The sequence below is a fragment of the Camellia sinensis genome, unplaced genomic scaffold (assembly GCF_055761805.1).
Source record: "Camellia sinensis isolate YWXY unplaced genomic scaffold, ASM5576180v1 Unanchor4, whole genome shotgun sequence".
In the NCBI taxonomy this organism is placed as follows: domain Eukaryota; kingdom Viridiplantae; phylum Streptophyta; class Magnoliopsida; order Ericales; family Theaceae; genus Camellia; species Camellia sinensis.
This window is the reverse complement of record NW_028129277.1, coordinates 11,531,949-11,552,645: the sequence shown is the minus strand read 5'-3', so window position 1 is coordinate 11,552,645 and position 20,697 is coordinate 11,531,949. Positions and strand designations below refer to the sequence as shown.

Below are 20,697 nucleotides of genomic sequence, written 5' to 3'. Positions count from 1 at the left end.
ACAGGCTATGCAGGCAATCAACACAGTATTCGGGATCTCGATCTATAAAGTTTTGGAGAGGATCAGGAACCAGTCGTACTATAGAGCACTGGAGAAGATCCTAGGGAAATTTATGGAAAGGATTATAGGAAAGCATTGTGCTTATCATAATGAGGATGGACACTTGACTCAGGGATGTGGGGCTCTGAAGTCACACTTGGAGGATCTGGTAGGGCCACCTGAGAGACTTAGTCGATGAGGCCAGGACAAGGGAAGAGCATGCAAGGCTTCCTCAGGCACCAGTAGCTCCACCTCCGCCACCACCACCACAGCAGGTAGATGGACCTCGGGTAATCAATGTGATTCACTCGAAGCTAAATGAGAATGAAGTACGAGGGGAGACCCAAAGAGTAAGGCACTTGCAGCATGTATATCAGGTCCAGCAAAACAAACCCAAAACAAATGAGTCTTAGGAACCAATAATTTCTTTCACTGAGGCTGACCTGAATATGGTGTAACATCTACACAACGATACCCTGGTGGTAACGCTAAAGATTGGAGATTGCCAGGTGAGGCATATATTGATTGATCAAGGCAGTTCTTGTGACATCATGTAAGTTAGATGTTACAAGGAGCTTGGCCTTCACCCAGATGATCTAGAACAATCCGAAAGCCCAATCGTTGGATTCAACGGGACGCCGACATAGCCTCTCAGAGCCACAAATTTGGATGTATAGGCAGGCACCAAGAAGGTAAGCACAGGGTATACAGTAATCGACACCTCTTCCCCTTATAATGTTATTTTGGAAAGACGGTGGTTGCACAAAATAAGGGTTGTTCCCTCCACGTTACACCAGCTGTTGCGATTCCCAACAGAATAGGGGATTAAAGAGGTTAGAGGAGACTAGGTGTAGACAAAAAATTGTTCCATGGCAGCAATGAAGTCCACCTACGGAAAACAGAGTCAGTGGAAATCGAAGTCGAGGATAGGGAGGTCCTAGATGATGCCAACAAAGACCCAGCCGACAAGAGTGAGGAAGCTTTGAAGAAGATTTTGGTCCAAGAAGGTGAGGAGGAGCGCTTCTTCCTTCTCAGTTCAGGCTTAGCCGAGGAGGAGGAAAAGGAGTTGGAGACTTTCTTGTGAGCAAACATATAAGTGTTTGTCTAAATGCCCTATGAGATGTCTGGCATTGACCCTGAAGTCACTTGTCATAGGCTCAATGTGGATAGGTCGGCTAAACCTGTCATCCAACGAGCCAGAAGGCTGACATTGATACATGTGAAGGCAGTCGAGGAGGAGGTTGACAAGCTGTTGGAAGCCCAGGCCATCCAGGAGGTGAACTACCCTACCTGGCTGTCCAACACAGTGGTAGTGAAAAAGAGGAATAGCAAGTGGAGGGTTTGTGTGGACTTCACCAGCCTAAATAAGGCTTGTCCCAAGGATAGTTTCCCTCTACCAAAGATCGATCAGCTGGTGGATGCCACATCGGGGCATGGGAGGATGAGCTTCTTGGATACCTACAGAGAATACCACCAAATAGCAATGTATCCCCCGGATGAGAAGAATACAACATTCATCACCCCAAAAGGGTTGTATTGGTACCGATTACTGCCTTTTGGGTTGAAGAATGTGGGGGTAACCTACTAGAGATTTATGACCAAGATGTTCAAGCATTTGATTGGGAGGATAGTAGAGGTCTACATTAATGACATGGTCATGAAGACCAAGGACCCAAGGGGTCACTGGTGGACTTGTAGGAGATCTTTGACATATTGAAGGCTTGCCGACTTCGATTCAATGCGTCGAAGTGTGCATTTGGAGTTGGATCTGGCAAGTTTCTAGGCTACTTGGTGACCAGGAGAGGAATAGAAGCAAGCCTGGATCAAATCAAGGCGATCCTTGATCTAAAGAGCCCAACGACAACAAAACAAGTCCAGATCCTAACCGGCAAGGCAGCAGCCTTGAATAGGTTCATAAGCCGAAGCTCAGATAAGTGCAAACCCTTCTTCCAACTGCTAAAGAAGGCTTCAGATTTCCTGTTGATGGAACAGTGCGAAGTCGCTTTAACCGACTTGAAGAGGTATTTGACAACCCCGCCGGTGCTATCAAATCCAATACCTGGAGAAGAACTATTCTTGTACTTGGCAGTATCAGACCACGTTATCAGCGTGGTAGCAATTCACAAAGAGGAGGGAGAATAGAGGGCAGTATACTACGTGAGTAAGACCCTAGCAAGTGCAGAAACCAGGTGCTTGCCTCTAGAAAAATTGACATTAGCCTTAGTGATGGCCTCCAAAAAGTTGAACCACTACTTTCAACCCCACAAGACGGTGGTGCTAACAGAACATCCACTCAAGTCCCTGTTGCAGCATAGAGATCTAACAGGCAGGGTAGCCAGATGGGTAGTGGTGCTAGGCCAATATGATTTGGAGTTCAGGTCTAGAACAACAATTAAGGGCCAGGTTTAGGCCGACTTTATGGCCAAGTTCACTCTTGGCGCAATCCTAAGACAGGCTCCAGTGAGCAACGGCTTGGGATGCCCAGGAGAACAGAAGGAAACCCAACTAGGGCTAAGGAACCCCACACTAATAGTACAGGGTAAGGCAGTAGAGAAGCCAAAACCCTACGACATTTACATCAGTGACTCCTTCAGCCTCTTCGTCGATGGCAGCTCAAACCGACAAAAAGCAGGGACATGAGTAGTACTGATAACACCAGATGGGAGGATGATAGAGCAGTCTATTCATTTGGAATTTAAGGCTTCAAATAATGATGCGGAGTACAAAGCACTATGTGCTGGACTGAGGCTAACAACAGCTATGGAAGCCGACAAGGTGGTGGTCTTCTGTGACTCCTAACTTATTGTAAATCAAGCAACAGGTGAGTATGTGTAGACACCCCATTTTTTACCAACCTTAAGACTCAGATGTCATCGATTGAGCGCTCGGTGATTGTGCATGTTGTGCTCATTCTGAGGTTTCCGAGTCTCGGTTGAGGTCCTTACCCCCGGACCTCGGGACCCTTTTATGCTTTGCCTTGATTTGCGGACCAGGTCTTGCTTTCTCTTCCCAGAGGGAGGAAGAAGTCTTGTAGACTATCTCTCAGTGGCCGTAGGCTACTTTTCGTGGTCGCAGGCCACTATTCCCGTTTGGAGACCAGTTTCCGATTTTCGGAGCCGTCGGCCGCGCGCCTCGGTTCAGGACTGCTTAACATTCTCCGTTTGGCATGGTTTTTGGAACACACCTTGTTTCCTCTATCTAGAGGGACACTGCGGCCAGGGAGACCACCTTTGTGGTTGCACGCCACTTTTGGTGCTTAACAACCTGTTTTCGGGGCACCCGGCCACGCGTTTTGCCCCCCGAACCCTCGTTTTGCATCGGTGTTGGTTCATTTTTGGCATGAACCTTGTTTTCATTGTTTGGAAGGTGGTACAAGGGTGGGAGACCACCTTTTCTCTTGAAGACCACTTCTCTCTCCGCCAGCCGATTTTCTTGTCGAGAAGCTGGTTTTCTTATCGGGAGGCTGGTTTTTTTAATCTTTGGGCCACATTTGCTGGTCTTCCACCACACCACTAGCTTGCTTTCAAAGTGGAGACCACCTATTGTGCCTGCCGACCACCTTGTTTTGTGGGAGACCACTTGCCCTGGTCGGCTGACCAGGGAAAGTGGTCGGCCGACCACCTTAACTGGTCGGCCAGCTTTCTCCTGTTTTGTCTTTGTGAGTTGTTGCCAACTATGCCAGCTGGAAGGTACAAACTGCATCCTCCATACACGTGTATGGAGGATCTTTGGCCTTGGTTTTTAGCTTCTTTGAGAAGCTTTGGCCTCCTTTGTCTATAAAGGAAGGCCTCCCGCTCCTTTGTGAGGGTTTAGATTTTGGCTAAGGCAAAAGAATATGTCCCTCTCTATATCTCACTATTTTGAGCTCCAAAGTGTGTGATTCTTGGCCCTTTGCACACCACCTCATAGCCTAACACTCCCACCATCAACCTAAGGTTCTTGGAGGCCATTTTCAGAGGATAAGGAGCTGTGTTTTTGGGTCCAGAAGCTGCTGGTTTTGTTGAGCTTCAAGGGTAACTCATTTTCTCTCTTTTTAAGCTTTATTTTTATCCTTCTCTTAGCATTATTTGCATGCATATTTAGGCTTTGTTGTCAACTGAGAAAAGCTTCATTTTTAAGTTTTTTTCATGTTTGTTTAAGGCCATTTTGTTGTTGGGGGTCATCTACCCCCCTTGCATGCTCTATTTTGCCTTGTTTTGAGCCATGCCTTAGGGCCTTTGTGTTGACCTTTGCTTGACCCTTTAGCCACTGAAATCCAGCAGATTTTTAGTGGTTGGTATGTGATTTTGAGGGCCAAAATCAGAGAGGGGTGACCCTCTCTCTCCTTGTCTTGTCTACTAGCATTTTTGGCCCTACAAAGGAGCCTTTGTTTTCACACTTCCAAGCCTTGGTTCAGGCCCCTTTTGGTGACTTTTAGGGCTTGCCTAAGCCCTGTCCAGAGTTGGTGTTGTCATCTAGGGTTTGCCTCTTGCATGTGTAGAATAACCCTCTTCATAGCTTATCAAAGGAGCATGTCATTCTTGCATGCATTGGTCATATTTCAGTGGGTTTTTGGTCATTATTTGGCATGTCATACCTCTATCTTTTGCTGGTTCAGTGGCCTCTTGAATGCTTCACATGCTTGTAGTGTAAACCATGCTCACTAGCTTACATTGCATGTGGTTTTGGCCCTTGATTCCAGCACATTTTGGCCATGCTCTAAACTGATTTTGTTCATATTTTGGGCTGCCTCAGCTCTTTTTTTTATGCCTCTTGGTCGAATGATGCTTGCCATGCATGGTTGTAGTGTAATACCCTTGCCTAGCCTTGAGTTTTGAACCTCCTTGCATGCTTAACTTGAGGTGTTTCTATGTTTTGGCATCATTGTGCTATATTCTCATGTTTATCACTCTTTAAATGTGTTTGAGAGTTGTGTTTGTATGCCTCATTTATGGACCATTGCATGAGCTTCATTTTTGTACCTTTCGAACCATCATCTTAGTCCATTTTGCTACTATTTTTGGCCTGCATAGGAACTTTTTGGGGTTGGTTTGGTCATTTGAGCATCGCTTTGCATACCTCTAGTGTAATGTGCTTCACTAGTTTCGGTATTTGAGCCTCCCAATATGCATTGTGTGAGTTGTTTCCGTGATTCGGGACCATGTTGCATGTTATTTCAGAGCTGGAACTTGTGCCATTGTATGCAATATTTCATTCTTTCAATGCTTTTGCAGAGTTGTATCTCGTGCCTTAGGCTTTGATCCCTTGCATTGTGCATGCTTGTGTGTGTGTCATTGCCTTGTTTTCATCATGTATGGCCACTGATTTGGGCATGACTGAGGTCAGTCTATTTTGGTTTAAGTCCATCGAGCATTGTGTATTCTATATGGTTCATTGTGTTGTGTATGCCATGTCCATTCGCATTGTGTATGCTAGTTGTTGTTCATATTGTTGCATGCTTATGTTGTCTTGCATTGAGTATGCATGCATTAGCATAATTTGCATGTCATTAGCTTTGTTAAGTTAATCATGTCACATTGCATTGAGTGGGCCATGTGGTTCTTAGCATTGTGCATTGTGCATGCCATTGGCATTGAGTATGCTAAGTTACATTACATTGCATGTTTGCATGCTTGTCCCTTGCATGTTGTTTGTATGCTTGTTTTGTTGCATTGCATGTTTGCATGCTGGAGCCACATTGTGTATGCCATGTTTTGTTGCATTGTGTTTGGAATAGGAGTTAGTCCAAACATGGGAAACGAGGGACGTTTCATACTCGAAGTGATGAAACGTGCCTCAATTCTCGGTCGCCGACACTCTTGACTATACATGATGGAGTTTTAGGCTTTATGTGTTCATGTGTGCATTCATTTCATATTGAGTTGTGCAATTTGGCTCCTCGGCCATCATGTATCGAGATGCGTGATTGGTGGCCCGAGGGTTGAGAACTATACTCCCTTGAGCTTGTGTAGTGATAGGGAGGTTGGTCGCTCATACATCTGTTGCAAATACTTTGCCATGCCCCTTTCTTGCCCTCTGTTGCAGAAAACCAAAAACCAGCAGCAAAAACTGGTCGGCCGACCAGATAAAGTGGCTGGCCGACCACTTTTTCTAGTTTTCACCACAAAAAGTGGTCGGCAGGTGGTCTCCAAGGCTAATATCTGGTCGGCAGCATCCCTACAGATTCCCAAGGTGGAGTTTATTCTCTCTGGAGCTTGGTGCAAGTTTCTGAGATCAATTGCAAACAGAGGCAAATCGGGGCGTCGCGAGGGATTTCCGAACAAGGCGACTCGAGCATGCATGCATCCTTTGTCATCCAAAGCAGAGCTGAGGCAGCCTACATCATATAGTTTATATGCTTATTTAATTGCTAACTTACCTAATTTGTTAATCAATTAGAGTTGTGTAATAATTAGCTGTAGTTCGCTATTCATTTCGTTGTGTAATAACTAGTTTAATTAGATTAGCTTAGATTAGCTAGTTGGTTCTGTATTATTCATTCGGACCCTCCTCCAAGAGGGCAATGTTGTAATAAGTGTGTGTGTGTGTGATGCACGTCTTCTAACCCCACGCCTTTCTCCCTTTTATTTACCAGCTTATGATGGTTAGTTTTAGGGCATGTTTCAATTAGCATCCTTATGCTCGCATGATTACATCCATTCATCTGTCTTGCATGCACCGGGCTCAGCGCATCATACTAACTGCATTGTATTTCAATTCCAAGTTGAATACATGTTATCTGTAACATCTCATATGTCATTTTAGAATAGCCGAGCCAATTTTAGTTGCATCCTGCATGTGTTGCATTAGGCATCTCAGCATAGTTGGGATTCATGCATGATTTCTAAGTGGCTTCTTTCTTTGGCTCGGAGTACTCGGTGAGTGTTTATGCTTTAGCATCCTTGCATGCGTGTGAGTGACTGCCATGATAGCATGCTTGCCATGAGGCTAACTGCTTATGTGATATAACTGCCTGAATGCCTGTGGGTGAAGGTTGGATTACTTGAATTGGAACAATTCATTGATTGCGAGTTTTAAGCCCACTTGAGAGTGGCAAATCACTATGTTTTTCTAAGCCCACTTGAGGGTGGCAAAATCCGTATTTTAGCCTACTTGCAAGTAGCAAACCACTTTCAAAAACAAACATGAAATGTTTTGTTCCAACTCAGGCGATCTAGTCTATACTTGTATGCTGTGTGCATCACATAGTAATCCTAGGCTAATAAACCGGAATAAGAACGCATGTGTTTTCAAAAACTCGATATCATGTCTAGTAGTGGCCGATCTTTGATCGGGCGAGCGGGGGTGCTCATTGCATGACCTTCGCCAATCGTACCCAAGTTCCCGAGCCGAGGCAACTTTGGTAATGACGGACACGTGGCCTTAGGCACGAGTCAAGGTTTCCTAAATTCCCCCAAAATAAAATATTTAGGTGGCAACTCTGTATCTGGCAAAACAGTCCATGTTTGGCACTTCTTTCTAAAAATTAGTTTTTCAAAACGAATTGCCGGATTTGGACTCTTTGGTGATTTATCAGTCTTGCATTGCACTTTGCGGGATTAGATTCAAAACCGTGACATTTGAGTCTGAACTGTAGTCAGCCCAATGAACAAAACGGGATTTTCCCGGGATGTTCGGTGACTCCCAACTTATTGTGAATCAAGCAACAGGCGAGTATGAAGCCCAAGATGAGAGAACGATAGCCTATGTCAAGGAGGTTGTCAAGCTGCTAACACTATTCGAAAATTGTCAGTTACAGTAGTTTAGCCGAGATAATAATAGTCATGCCAACGCATTGGCTAACTTGGCCAATGCGATGAAATCAGAAGAGAAAAGAACAATGGTTGATTATTTTTCAGGCCCAAGTATTGAACCCCTGATAAAAGAGTACGGAGTGATATGTGTGGAAATGGGTCTAAGCTAGATAGACACCATAGTGATGTTCCTCAGAGATGGCAGACTGCCACTAGATAGAAAAGAAACACACAAAACCAAGCTGAAGTCGGCCAAGTTCTGCTAGTCAGCAGAAGGTCATCTCTACAAAAGATCCTTCATTGGACCTCTCTTGAGGTGTGTGCATCCATCCTAGGTGGAGGACTTTCTGCATAAGATCCATGACGGAGTTTGTGGAAGCCATGCAGAGGGCATGTCACTTGCCCATAGAGCCATATCCCAGGGATACTGGTGGCCATACATGCAGAAGGATGCCGAAGCCTATGTCAGGAAGTGTGAGAAGTGTCAAAGGTTTGCACCTTTGATACATCAGCCAGCAGCAGATTTGAACCTAGTTTCTAGTCCTTGGCCGTTTGCCCAGTGGGGCATGGATCTAGTAGGGCAACTGTCACATGCGACTGGACAGAGAAAGTTCTTGCTAGTAGCCATAGACTACTTTACAAAGTGGGTAGAGGTGGAACCCCTCGTGAAGATTCGAGATATTGATGTGAAAAACTTTATCTGGAAAAACATAATCACTAGGTTTGGGATTCTAAGAGCCATTGTGGCAGACAATGGTACCCAGTTTGACAGTAAGCTGATCAAGAGCTTCTGTGCAAAATATAAGATCAATAACTATTATTTTACCCCTAGCTTCCCCCAGAGCAATGGTCAGGTAGAGGCATCCAACAAGACCATCTTGGATGGGATCAAGAAGAGGCTGAAAACAGCCAAGTGAAAGTGTGTGGAAGAATTGCCCAATATGCTGTGGGCATATCAGACTACGCTGAGAAGGTCCACTGGAGAGTCTCCTTTTGCCATGGCATATGGCACTAAAGTAGTCATCCCATAGAACAAATGAGGCATTCCTTGCCCGAGATCTTGACCTGATAGAGGAAAAAAGAGAAAGGGAAGCAATTCGGTTGGAGGCATACCAGCAGTAGCTTGGTAAGGCTCACAACAAGAAGGTCAACCCAAGGGAGTTCAAAGTTGGGGACCTCGTCCTAAGGAAGGTTGTTGGCGGCAAGAAAGACCCCAGGAAGGGCAAACTTGGCCCAAACTGGGAATGGCCTTATCGAATCATCTCAGTTGCCGGCAATGGGGCATATCGGCTTGAAGACAACAATGGCAAAGAGTTGCCAAGACCTTGGAACATTTGCAATTTAAAGTTTTTTTTTTTTCATTAGTTTCAGTTTTTTGAGATTTAACTAATAATTTTATTAGTTGAAGTTTTAACAAAATACTAGCTCGATTTTGTTTTTATGAATTATTGTTGAAACTTGTGCGATAGAACTAACAGTCTTATGACGATGTTCCCATGGTGAACATGGAAAATAACTTAGACTTACCATATGGTAGAGTTGGATTAAACACTTTCCATATGGTAGAGTTGAACAAAGTTTGCGATGTTTCGGTAAGAAACATCACGAATAACTTAGACTTACCACATGGTAGAGCTGGATTAACACTTGTCATATGGTAGAGTTGAACTAAGTTTGCAATGTTTCGGTAAGAAACATGACAAACAACTTAGACTTACCATATGGTAGAATTGAATTAACAGTTGCCATATGGTAGAGTTGCACTAAGTTTGCGATGTTTCGGTACGAAACATAATGAATAACTTAGACTTTCCATATAGTAGAGTTGAACTAAGTTGGCGAGGTTTCAGAATGAAACATGACGAATAACTTAGGCTTGCTAAGATAGCAGAGTTGAACTAAGTTTACTCTGGTCAGATTGCAAAGGATATCGAGGACGGTAAACCTCGACCAGAATTCCCTAAGACAGATGGTGGCAACGAATGTGAACATTAGGTTCACATTAGGGAGCAGGCAGTAGGAATGGGCATAACACTTGTGAAAATTTTGGATAAAATATTACAAGTTGAAGTTTGCCAAGGTAAATTGCAAGTATGTATTTCCTATCCGTGGTCACCAACCAGGTTGGTGGACTAAGAATGAAATGAAAGCATAACACTTGTGAAATTTATTAAAGATTTCACAAATTGAAGCCGAGCTTGAAATGGTGAAGTCTTGCCAGAAGCCAACAAGTATAAGTAAAGAAACAACACTTGTAAAAATTTTGATGAAATATTTTTAAGTGTTGTTTGGCCGAGATAAAAAGTAATGGTTGCTATCCAAGGTGATTAACATGTTCTACTCCGAGGTCTGGTGACCTGAGATGTGGATCCAAGTTGCCAAACTTGGAAAGATCAGAAAAATTCTAAGTATGGAAAGAACATGCGAAGTATAAAAGCAAATATAATAAGCACACATAGAAGACAGTCAACACTTAGACAAAAGGAAGACTTGCATTCAAAGGTGAAGTTTTGATTACAGCAAAAGGCATGTCGGCCAATCAAAAGCAAATAGATTACAATTGCTGAAAAGAGAAAAGTTGAAAGAAAAGATATCTAAGTACTGAAGTCATTGGCATTGATCTCGAATTCCTCAACCTCGGTTGTTGGTGTTGTGTTGGCCTTGGCTGGCAGTGCTTCACCTTTCTCCGCCGCTATCTCGGCGTTGATCTCGAGTAGGGTCTGGTTAAGACTCTTCTCGGCGGACTAGTTCTCGGCCTCTTTGAAAGCCTTCTGGGTAGAGATATCTTTGGGGACCTCATCTTCATCCTCATCCTGAGTCAAGTCTAGGACTTGATCATTCAGAGTTAGGGACTTGGCCTCCACAGCTTCAACTTCTTCAGCATCGACCTCGGCAACTGCGCCCTCAATCTTGTCAGCTTTGTCATCATCTTTCCCCTCAGCCTCATCCTTGGACTGGCTTGGAGTGAGAGGGAATGGCATGGCAAGTCGGCTGATGTCGCGAATGAGTGAGTTGTCAGGGATGGACAACTCCTTCAAAGCAACCATCAAGCCAAGGGTGTACCCCTTGTTACACGCTAAATTGACCTACTTCTTGTAGGCGTCACAGACGTCGGCCGACTCTTCAGTGTAGGCCTTCTCGTCAGCCACTTAGATTTCGGCTGCTTTCATGGCGAGTGTTGTCTGAAGCTCATCCTAAGCGTGGGTAACCTTCTCCATGGCTTCTTTTGCTTCGACCTTAGCGACCTCAGCCACATTCTCAGCAGCTTCGACATGGTTCTCAACTTTGCTTTGGGCCAATTGGGCAGCTTTGGCCTGGTCCAACGAACCTCGGATGCAAGCCTCGGCCTGATTTAGCGAAGAGAGGAGCTTGGCTGCCTCCTTGTCCTAATTTAGCAAAGAGAGGTGCTTGGCTACCTCCTTAGTCTTGCTGGCTAGCTCCTTCTTAAACGCCTCAGCTTTAACTGCGAAGGAGTGACCCTGCTAAATGGCCTGCAAGAAGAGAAGGAAAACATAAAATTTTGGTTAAGTACAAAAACCCAGAATGGAAATTGAATGAAAAAATAGAATGTGCAAACTTACCAAAACACAGTGCTGCATCATCAGCACATAGTTCTTGTACTCAATTAGCTCGGCCATTCCGTTAATATAGGCCAGCAAGAGAACGATGGTAGAGAGGGCGGCACCAACTTCCACATTGCAAGTGCACTATCCCCAGCTAGCAAAGGTCCGACCATGACTGCCGAGCCCAGGGCTTGTCGGCATAGAAAACCAAGCTGAGCAATGCCCTCCGACCTTGGCCTTTTTGATGATGGCGCCCTGGATGATTCTTCTTCAGCTGGCCTCTTCTTGGCTCCAGATGAAAGATTTTCGATTTAGCCAACTTAGAGATTGGCATTGTGTCCTCTAAATCAACTTCTGTAGCAATGGCTTTTGCCTTCGCCCTTTTTACCCTTTTGACTTTGGGCTTGGGTTGGGTTTAAGAAAGGAAAGAAGAATGGACCAACACCACGCCAGGGATATCGGCGAGAAAATCGTCTGGAACGATTTTGGTGCGACCTATTTCATCGGCGGTAGAGGCAACGGTGACTCTGATGCCGAAATAAATTGCTGGCAGGGCAATAGGAGGGTTAGAGGGGTCTATGGCCGAGGAAACTGAACTTCAGCATTTGCGGTTGCAAGTTCTTCCAACGGGAGCATTCGGAGGAGCTCGGCGTCGGCGCTGGTGTTGGGACGAAGGGATCAGTTGGGGGGCAGAAGTGGATGGTAGGTCCACTGGGTCTGAAGTAAAGGCTTGGTCTAGCCTTGGTGATGAATCAACTGGTGGAGTGGTGGCAGAAGGTGGCGTTTGACTTCTCCTAAGGACGTTGGGTAGAGGGCTCTGATACGTTGGTATGTAGTTGAGAAGGATTGGAGCCTTGCGGACTTCAATTGGTAAGCCGAGAAGACGGACCAAGTCCTTGCTCAACACGTATGTCTGTCGAAAGTTCTTGTTTGGCTGAGGAAGGGCTGTAAAGACAAAAATAGAACATTAGAATAGATTAACAAAAAGATTGCTAAAAGCGGTAGTAAAGAAGGGACTTTGGGAGGACTAAGTTCTTACCTATATCGTCCCTAAAAACTTCACATCGTAAGGGGAAAATGTGGAACTCATTGTCTGGCGCGAACTCCTAATTATCCGAGACAATCAGGTAGTCGTCTCCCGTGCCCTTATTGGAGTCTGGAATGTCAGCTATCAACTTGTACTGTGTGGATCTCGACTTGAGGTAGTATGTAAAGCCACTTTTGGTCTTGAGGCTATACATAGTGTAGCAGTATTGGATATTAGATAAAATAATTCTAGCATTCTGCTGGCGTGCCAACTCGACAATGCCATTGATGATCCTAAAGAAGTTTACGGCCAGTTGCATGGGGTTGAATTTGTAGTAATGGAGGACTTCCCTAAAAAAGATGTCAAGGGGAAACCTAATTCTGCCCTCAATAATGGAAACTACTAGAAAGGGCATGTAATCCCTCCTAGGCATGATAGAGTCCTCCTTTCCAGCCAACTGGAGTTAAACGTCAGCTAGAATGGAGAACTCTTTCCTAAAGTATTCCAACTTGGTAGGGGTGTCTACCCTCTACCTAAACATACCCATAATATCGGCTTGAGGTAATCGGTATTGGGTTTCAAAGAAAAGTAGCTAGTATGGGTCTGAAGACCTCGGCTAAAACCTAGAGAACACTAGGGTGAGGGTTTTTGGAGATCAATGGGAGGATCTTGTTTTAGTTTTCCTAAAGAATAGAGTTCTATATCAAATCCCAAACCTAAGTCTATGCAGAAACAAGAATCAAATGCAAGAATATGAAAACCAAGCAAGAAAACCAAAAAAGAAACGCAATACAGAAATCAAGAATGAGACAGAGAACAAGAAAATAGATATGCCCACACCGAACAACAAAATTCGTGAAGTAGGTGTGTGCAAAGCTATGTACAAGAACCACTAGCACTACAAAAATAGATTCAAAAACCAAAATAGGATTCCAATGTCTAGAGCAGGAAAATGAGGATAAATAGAGCGCATGAATGAGTATAGATTCAAGGGCAATACAAGAGTAATTGCACATACAAAGAGGAAATATATTGAAGAAATAATAAGACTGAAATTTAAAAGAAATTAGTGACTTACTGATTGAAACCGAGGAAACAAACCCCGGGATAACGATCGTCGGAGTCAGACGACGAGAATGATCAGAAACAGACGATGAAAAGTTTGCTGGAAGTGGTGAATGAAGTAGTTGCAGGAGCTTGAAAACACGAAAATGGTGGTTCAAAAGGGAAAATTTGGAAAGAGAAAGTCTGAGCACAGAGAGAGAAATCAAGTTTGCAAAAGTGAGAAAATGAAGAGAGGGGGAAAATGTTTTGTCAAAAAATGAAAAGATGGCAAACCATAATGAGATGCCTTAGACGACGTGCCTGTCAGGCAGTGTGAACAAAATCGACGTGACTTGATGGCACGTGCCATGTACATGCCAATAGGAACATGACACGTGGAGTAAACGGTTGGAAAGGCCGTACGTGACAGCTCATGTGCAGATAAAACTCTTGAAATTCTTGAAATAAAGAGGTAATAATCTCGGATAAAGGAATGATCTCGGTTGAGATGCTTAAAGAACTTGATTCTTGGTTCTAGATCTTTGATAGAATGGGCACTGAGTCCTAGTTACTTGAATTTGATGCGTCATGATCTCAGTCGAAGAGACGAATGAATTTTTAGCGGACATGTTATGTGGCCTAATGATGTAGGTTCTATCACCTCAGGTTGCCGAGGTAATAAAACCTAGGGGACAGTTGTGGGGGAGTGTTTTATAAATGACAGCACGTGACTAAGGTGATGCCGAAGTGTCAGCTGAGGTGCCACGTGGCCTGGTCATGCTTGCAGAGATGATCTCAGCTAGGCCGAGGTTATCTGCGGCGATGCCGGAATCTGATAAGTGGATAAAGAACAAGAGTTCTAAAATAGGGGAGGATCTTAGTTTGGATAAGGATAAGACTCATGAGGAGTTTATCCTTATCTAGCCAAGATTCCAGGATAAGCATTGAGCCTGAGTCCAATGAAGTAAGGCTTCTATATGATTAGGTCACTACTGGGTATAAGAACGTGGCACCCTCATGGGTTAGAGGTATGTTCTTTCTTGTGAGTTTAAGTACTATTTGGTATCTTTGAGAGATAAGTTTTACTGGCTTGATTGTCGAAGTGCCCCCGGGTGGACGAACCACTGCCAAATTCTTATCTACTTGTTACAGGTTGTTGGGCTTAATCTATTCTGCTGGTGCTCTCTAACTGAGTTCCCCTTTTTCAAGAAACATTATGTTACCTTTTGAATACACCATAAAGGAAATCTTACTATATCTACCAGTGAAACAAAATGAATTTGTCATAACTAGTTCATCATTGTAGCTTATCTTTTTTTCTTTCCTCACTGAGGCCATCTACTGCTGTGATGACTGATTAGATCTGGGTTTCTATCAACTACAATGATGATCAATTAGAACTCGCTTTTACATTTGGGTTTATCTCTATTATTCCAACTTTGATTATGAAAAAATAATTTTGGGCTATTGATTTTTTTTTTTTTTATTTTGGGACAAAACTTCATGAACTTAAAACAAATTTAGCCCGAAATTTGAAATTATGCATTAAATATTTGCAATTAAACTTCAATTTCATAGTTTTATTTCTCAATTGGAAAATTTACAATTTTTTAAATAAGTAAAATTTCACTAACTTCAGGTAGTTAAATTTCACACTATCTACAACATCAAACACAATGATATTTCACATTTTATTTTTTAGAATTTTATATTCATACATTTCATATAAAAGATCTCAACAAAATGATTATAAAAACACAATTTTTACAAATAAAAAATTAGAGATACATTTTAAAAGTTATATTGTAAGGTGTGGTTTGAGATTTAGCTATTAAATTTTTTATAATAATAATAATAAAAAAAAAAATCAAGTGCACAACTAATACATATATCAAATCCTATACACTATACATATGTTCATAAATCAATGTAATATATACTTTGAAATCCTATACACTATATGTATGCTCAAAATCCATTCAGTAATTATGAATTTGTAAAAGTATGCACGTTTCTTCATTTATATCTTTATACCTCATGGTATAGAGCTGGATTCATATCTTCATATCTCACGGTATGGAGCTGGATGACAAGGCAAGAGAGGCAAACCAATAGAAACTTTATGAGGGTGTGGTTTGGACGGTTTGAGACTAAATTTATATATTGAATGATGGATTAGTAGATTGACAAATTGCGATTTGAGCGATTTTGGATAAATTGACTGATTAAAGAATATTCTAACCAATCATCAAACCTTTGCATAGTATATAATACTAATTTACATAATATTTTTTTATATATCTAACACAAACTAATTTAACATAGGATAAATTACACTGACACCTCTCCTGAGGTTTGATCTAATTACATACCGCTACCTGACGTTTTGAAAATTACATTTCCACCTCTATAGTTAATAGTCTCATTTCACAAATCCTCTACTTATATAAAAGGCAACAACTCCTCGTAGAAAAATAAAGAAAATTACATTGAAGAAAAAAAAAAAGTAAAACAAAGGAAAGGAAAAAAAAAAAAAAAAACTGAGAAAATAAAGCAAAGTAAAAAAAGAGAGAGTACATGAATTCAATGTCTTCCTTCCGTTTAAATAATTACAATGACAGGGGGTTAGTGTAATTCTCCAAACGTTAAAGGGTGATTTGTATTAAATTCAAACATTAGGGGGTGTAAGTGTAATTTACCCTTTTACATAATAATTTTCATATATATAACTACTAATTTGTAATAAATTTCACATCTTAAATCTCTCTTACATTCATTTTTATTATGATATTTCATTATAGGTCAAAAAATATATATGTATTAACTATAGTAGAGTGGAACGCTTTTAAAAATGAATTATAAATTTTAAAGTTTAAATCGTGGTTGACGGATAGAATGGTACAAATTGATACAGATCAATACAATTTTAACGGATTAGATGATATTTCAGACAACCTTACTCCTAACCTTAAGTTAGCTCTTGAAAAAATTATTCAACACTATTGCAACATTGTCCTCCGCACTACACTACCCTCTCATTCTGTCACTATTTCAATCCTACTAGAATTTCCTCCTCAGCTTACTTCACAACCACCAGTGAGGCCTTTATTTCCATTCCTTCACATCCCGTGGCAACTCTAAAAAATAATTTTAATGAGTTCAATTATTATGTCAAATTTACAATAGAACTATAAGATTACTATCGTACCAAACTACCAAAGCTATTTAGTTTTTTTTTTTTTTTTAGATAGTGAACAGGTACCAAAGCTACTTGGGTTTTTTTTTTTTTTTTTCTTTTATATATATATACTAGCGTATGCCCGTGCCTAAAGGCACGGTGTAAATAATTTTAAGATTAAAATATAGTTATAATTTATACGTATTATGTTGAAATTTATAAAGTTTGTGTCATTTTTTGATAAAGATACTGAAAAAATATATTGAAATATTTTTCTTCTTAAAGAACTTATAACAATTTTGTTTGTATTACACGCTCTACAAAACTCAAATAAAATAACAACTCTCCCTAATCTTAATGCAAATTAAGAAACAAACATATAAGATTTAAAGTTATATTGCATATCAAAATATAAAAGACAGTAAAAAAAAGTGTAAACAATGAATAAAAAACAAAAATAAAGTTATACTGTCATACACCAAAAGGGTAGGTTAAAACTTTACAAAAAGTGGGTTAAAACTTTACAAAAGATGTATGCTTTACAAAAGATGTGTCACTAACATGTCATACACCAAAAATTATATTGTCATACACCAAAAATATGTATGCTTTACAAAAGATGTGTCAATAACATGTCTTCAAATATGCGTTTGCCCAAACTTCCTCCACATTACTTTCCAAAAAGTCTTTGTATCAACTTTTATGTATCCCCAATGAGGAATATGCACAACTTTTATGTTTTTTGTCTACAATATATGCTGGTATATTATGTTGAAATTTTTTGGGGTGTTTTCTTATAATATAAACTACAATATATGTTGATAATATACCAACATATATATGCTGGTATGGATATTTAGGATGTTTTTTGTCTATAAGGTTCATTGGTATATTAAGAAGACAAAAAACACCCTAAATACTACTTAGAGACCATAAACCCCCATCTGAAATATATGTTGATAATATACCAGCATATATATGCTGGTATGGATATACCAGTAAAATAGATGATTGGATCATCTATTTTACTTCACCAATAAAATAGCCAAATAAAAATAAATAAATAAATAACATATAAGAGAAATATTGTTATGCAATTATAAGAAAAAAGCCTTGCCTACTACAAATGTGGATCAACCAACTCACAATTCGTAATAAAAGCATCAAAATCTCTCAAACGCCTTGAGACTCCATCCCCATTCAACTTTTTCAAACAATAAACCCCCATCTTCTTAAAAGCCTTGCCTACTACAAATGTGGATCAACCAACTTTTTTGTTATAAGAAAATATAACAATAAACCCCCATCTTCTTAATATACCAGTTTTTTGTCTATACCAGTATAAGAAAATATAACAAAAAACACCCTAAATACTACATAATATACCAGTATAAGAAAATCTCTAAACCATATGTTAAAAAAAAACCACTCATTTTCTTATAATATAAACTACAATATATGCTGGTATATTATGTTTATATTTTCTTAGTTTATATTATAAGAAAATATTTCATAGTTTATAAGAAAATATAACTACAATATATACTGGTATATTATCAACTAAGAAAATATATGCTGGTATATTTTCTTAGAATGCTATTCTTAACCATTAAGTATAAATATCATCCAGAGTGAATTTAATATATTTTACTGAGTATAAATTTAAGTATAGCTAAGTATAAATTTTATATATTTAATGACTCATATATCATCTAGACTCAACAATAACGCATCATTTTTTTAACATGCAATAACATAGTATACTTAAAGTCATTATCATCTAGACTCATATATCATCCAGACTCATCATGTAAGTCTAACATAGTATACTTAGGTAGTTGAGTCACATAAACCAGAACAATCTACACCACATGGAAATAAGAAGAAATCACCAAAATCACCAAAACATTTACAGTAGTATTTACAGTAATAAGAAGAAATCACCAAGAATCATGTGACCTTGAGTTATTTCAAAATCACCGAACTGAACTGGCTTCAAAACCAGCATGTTATTGAGTCATTAAGTATAAATATAATCAGTTTAAAAATCAGTTTCACATTACCGAGCAAAGTTCCCAGCTGAGATTACTGAGCAGCCGAGTTAATCATTTCCACCTCTGTTTCAAGTTCCTGTTTCACATGGAGCCAGAGTGAACAATGGTGAGAGTGGTCAGAGTGATCCACAGAATGGAAATATGAAACTCTAGTACAGCTGAACCATTAGATAATCAAGCATCAAATGCCTAGATTATCATGGCATCACCACTCACTAAAGTAAATTGTTTATAATTTTATCCATTCAAGGATAATGTCATCCTCATTCATAATCCTTAGAATGGTAATATGAGACTTCAGTCCAGCTGAATCATTTACATAACAACCAAGTATGTAACCAATGAACAGAGCTATGATAGCACAATGTTATCCTAATTATCTATAAGTCATAACCCAAGAATACACATGTCATGAGTTCATTTTTGTCCCAAGATGCATGGAAAGATATGAGCCTCGCTAATTGATGGGGATAATTACATTTTTTTGTCTCTAAAATATGCGTTTTGTGTTATTTTGATAACACTTGCATCAGTTTTGTGTCGATAAACTATTATTTAAATGTAATTTAATAATTCAGCACTTGCGTCAATTTTTTCCTATTATGGTTTTCAATATTCACATCTCAATTAACTCTATTTCTATTGTTACTAAAGTTACATTCCACATTTTTTAAAGTGGTTTTAAACAATCAGACCAAAGCTAATAGATACTTATGCATAACAGGATAGACAATAGAGTGCAATAATCTAAAACTTTTACATACATTAGAGCAAAGGAAGAGCTTGACAAAATTCTGTGTAAGAAGTCCCAAAGATTTTTCCTTCCTATTGTCTGTCAACAAAAGTATCTCTTCATGGTAAGTTCAACAATTGACCCAAGACTCACAACATTGACTTGTCCAATTGTTCAAGTATAATTACCAATTGACAAAACAAAAAGATCAGTAAGTAGCAATATAATAATAAGTATGTGATTGTAACAATATAATAATAAGTACGTGATTATATGCTCTGATTATTCAAAGCTGTTTTTTTTTTTTTGCTTTGAATTTCTAACATGTAAACATAGAATTTCCTGTTTAATGTTGAAATTTCCTGTTTAAAAAAAAAAAAAAAAAATTGTCGAAATTTCGGAGGGAGGGTAACACCATAATAATTGAATCTCATTCTCCAAGCCAAGTTTGGTAATGGTAAGGAAGATCGAAGGTGCTGTGATTGTGTGAGAGAATAAAAATGAGAGAATACTCTATGAAAATGAGTATATAAAAATGAGAGACCCAATTCGGAGCTGTGCATAACTGTGCATATAAGAGACCCATATGAAGCATATAACTGTGCATATAAGGAACCCAGCATCCATATGAAGCATATAAAAATGAGAGACCCAATTCGGACCTAGCATCCATCATAAAGGAACAATACTCATCCATCAAAAATGAGTATATAACTGTGCATATAAAAATGAGAGAATACTCATATGAAGCATCCAATAACTGTGCATATAACTATGCATATAAGAATTGGATAACTGTGCATATAAGAGACCCAATTCGGCAGTTAAGAGAGGAAAGGAAAGGAACCCGAAACATAATATATGAATTCAATAACTTTTGAATTTGAATTCAATAACTGTGAGCTAAGAGTGCAGTCTGTGAGCTAAAATGTTGACATGTGCTTGTCTCCAACCTTCTCAAATCAATTTGGGAAGAAGACAGAGGGTATGGGGGAGTATGGGTAAGAAGACAGAGGGTAAGAAGACAGTCTGCTTCTCTCAATACACACCTCACTATCTGCTCCTCAACTCTGCAGCAGTATGGGAAGAAGACAGAGGGTATGGGGGAGACAGAGGGTATGGGGCAGACACAGAAATGTGTTGGGCGGGAAACCTTTGATACATTTTGATATAAACCATTGATCTAAACCATTCATATATACTTGGGATTAATCTTAGCCATTGGATCAAAATGTATCTCACATACATTTTGATACATTTTTCAAAAACCTTTGTGACTTATTATATAGATGTTAGGTAAAAATGGTGAAACAGAAATTCATGACA

General features: G+C 39.9%; 1 long non-coding RNA gene across 1 annotated transcript; it reads right to left on the bottom strand.

Moving 5' to 3' along the window:
- Positions 1-18,458: 18,458 nt before the first annotated feature.
- On the bottom strand, positions 18,459-19,910 carry LOC145816687 (uncharacterized). Its single transcript, XR_014358769.1, has 2 exons — positions 19,403-19,910; positions 18,459-18,714 (listed from the first exon to the last, which is right to left on the bottom strand). It is a non-coding gene; the product is annotated as an uncharacterized LOC145816687 (long non-coding RNA).
- Between the last annotated feature and the right edge of the window lie 787 nt (positions 19,911-20,697).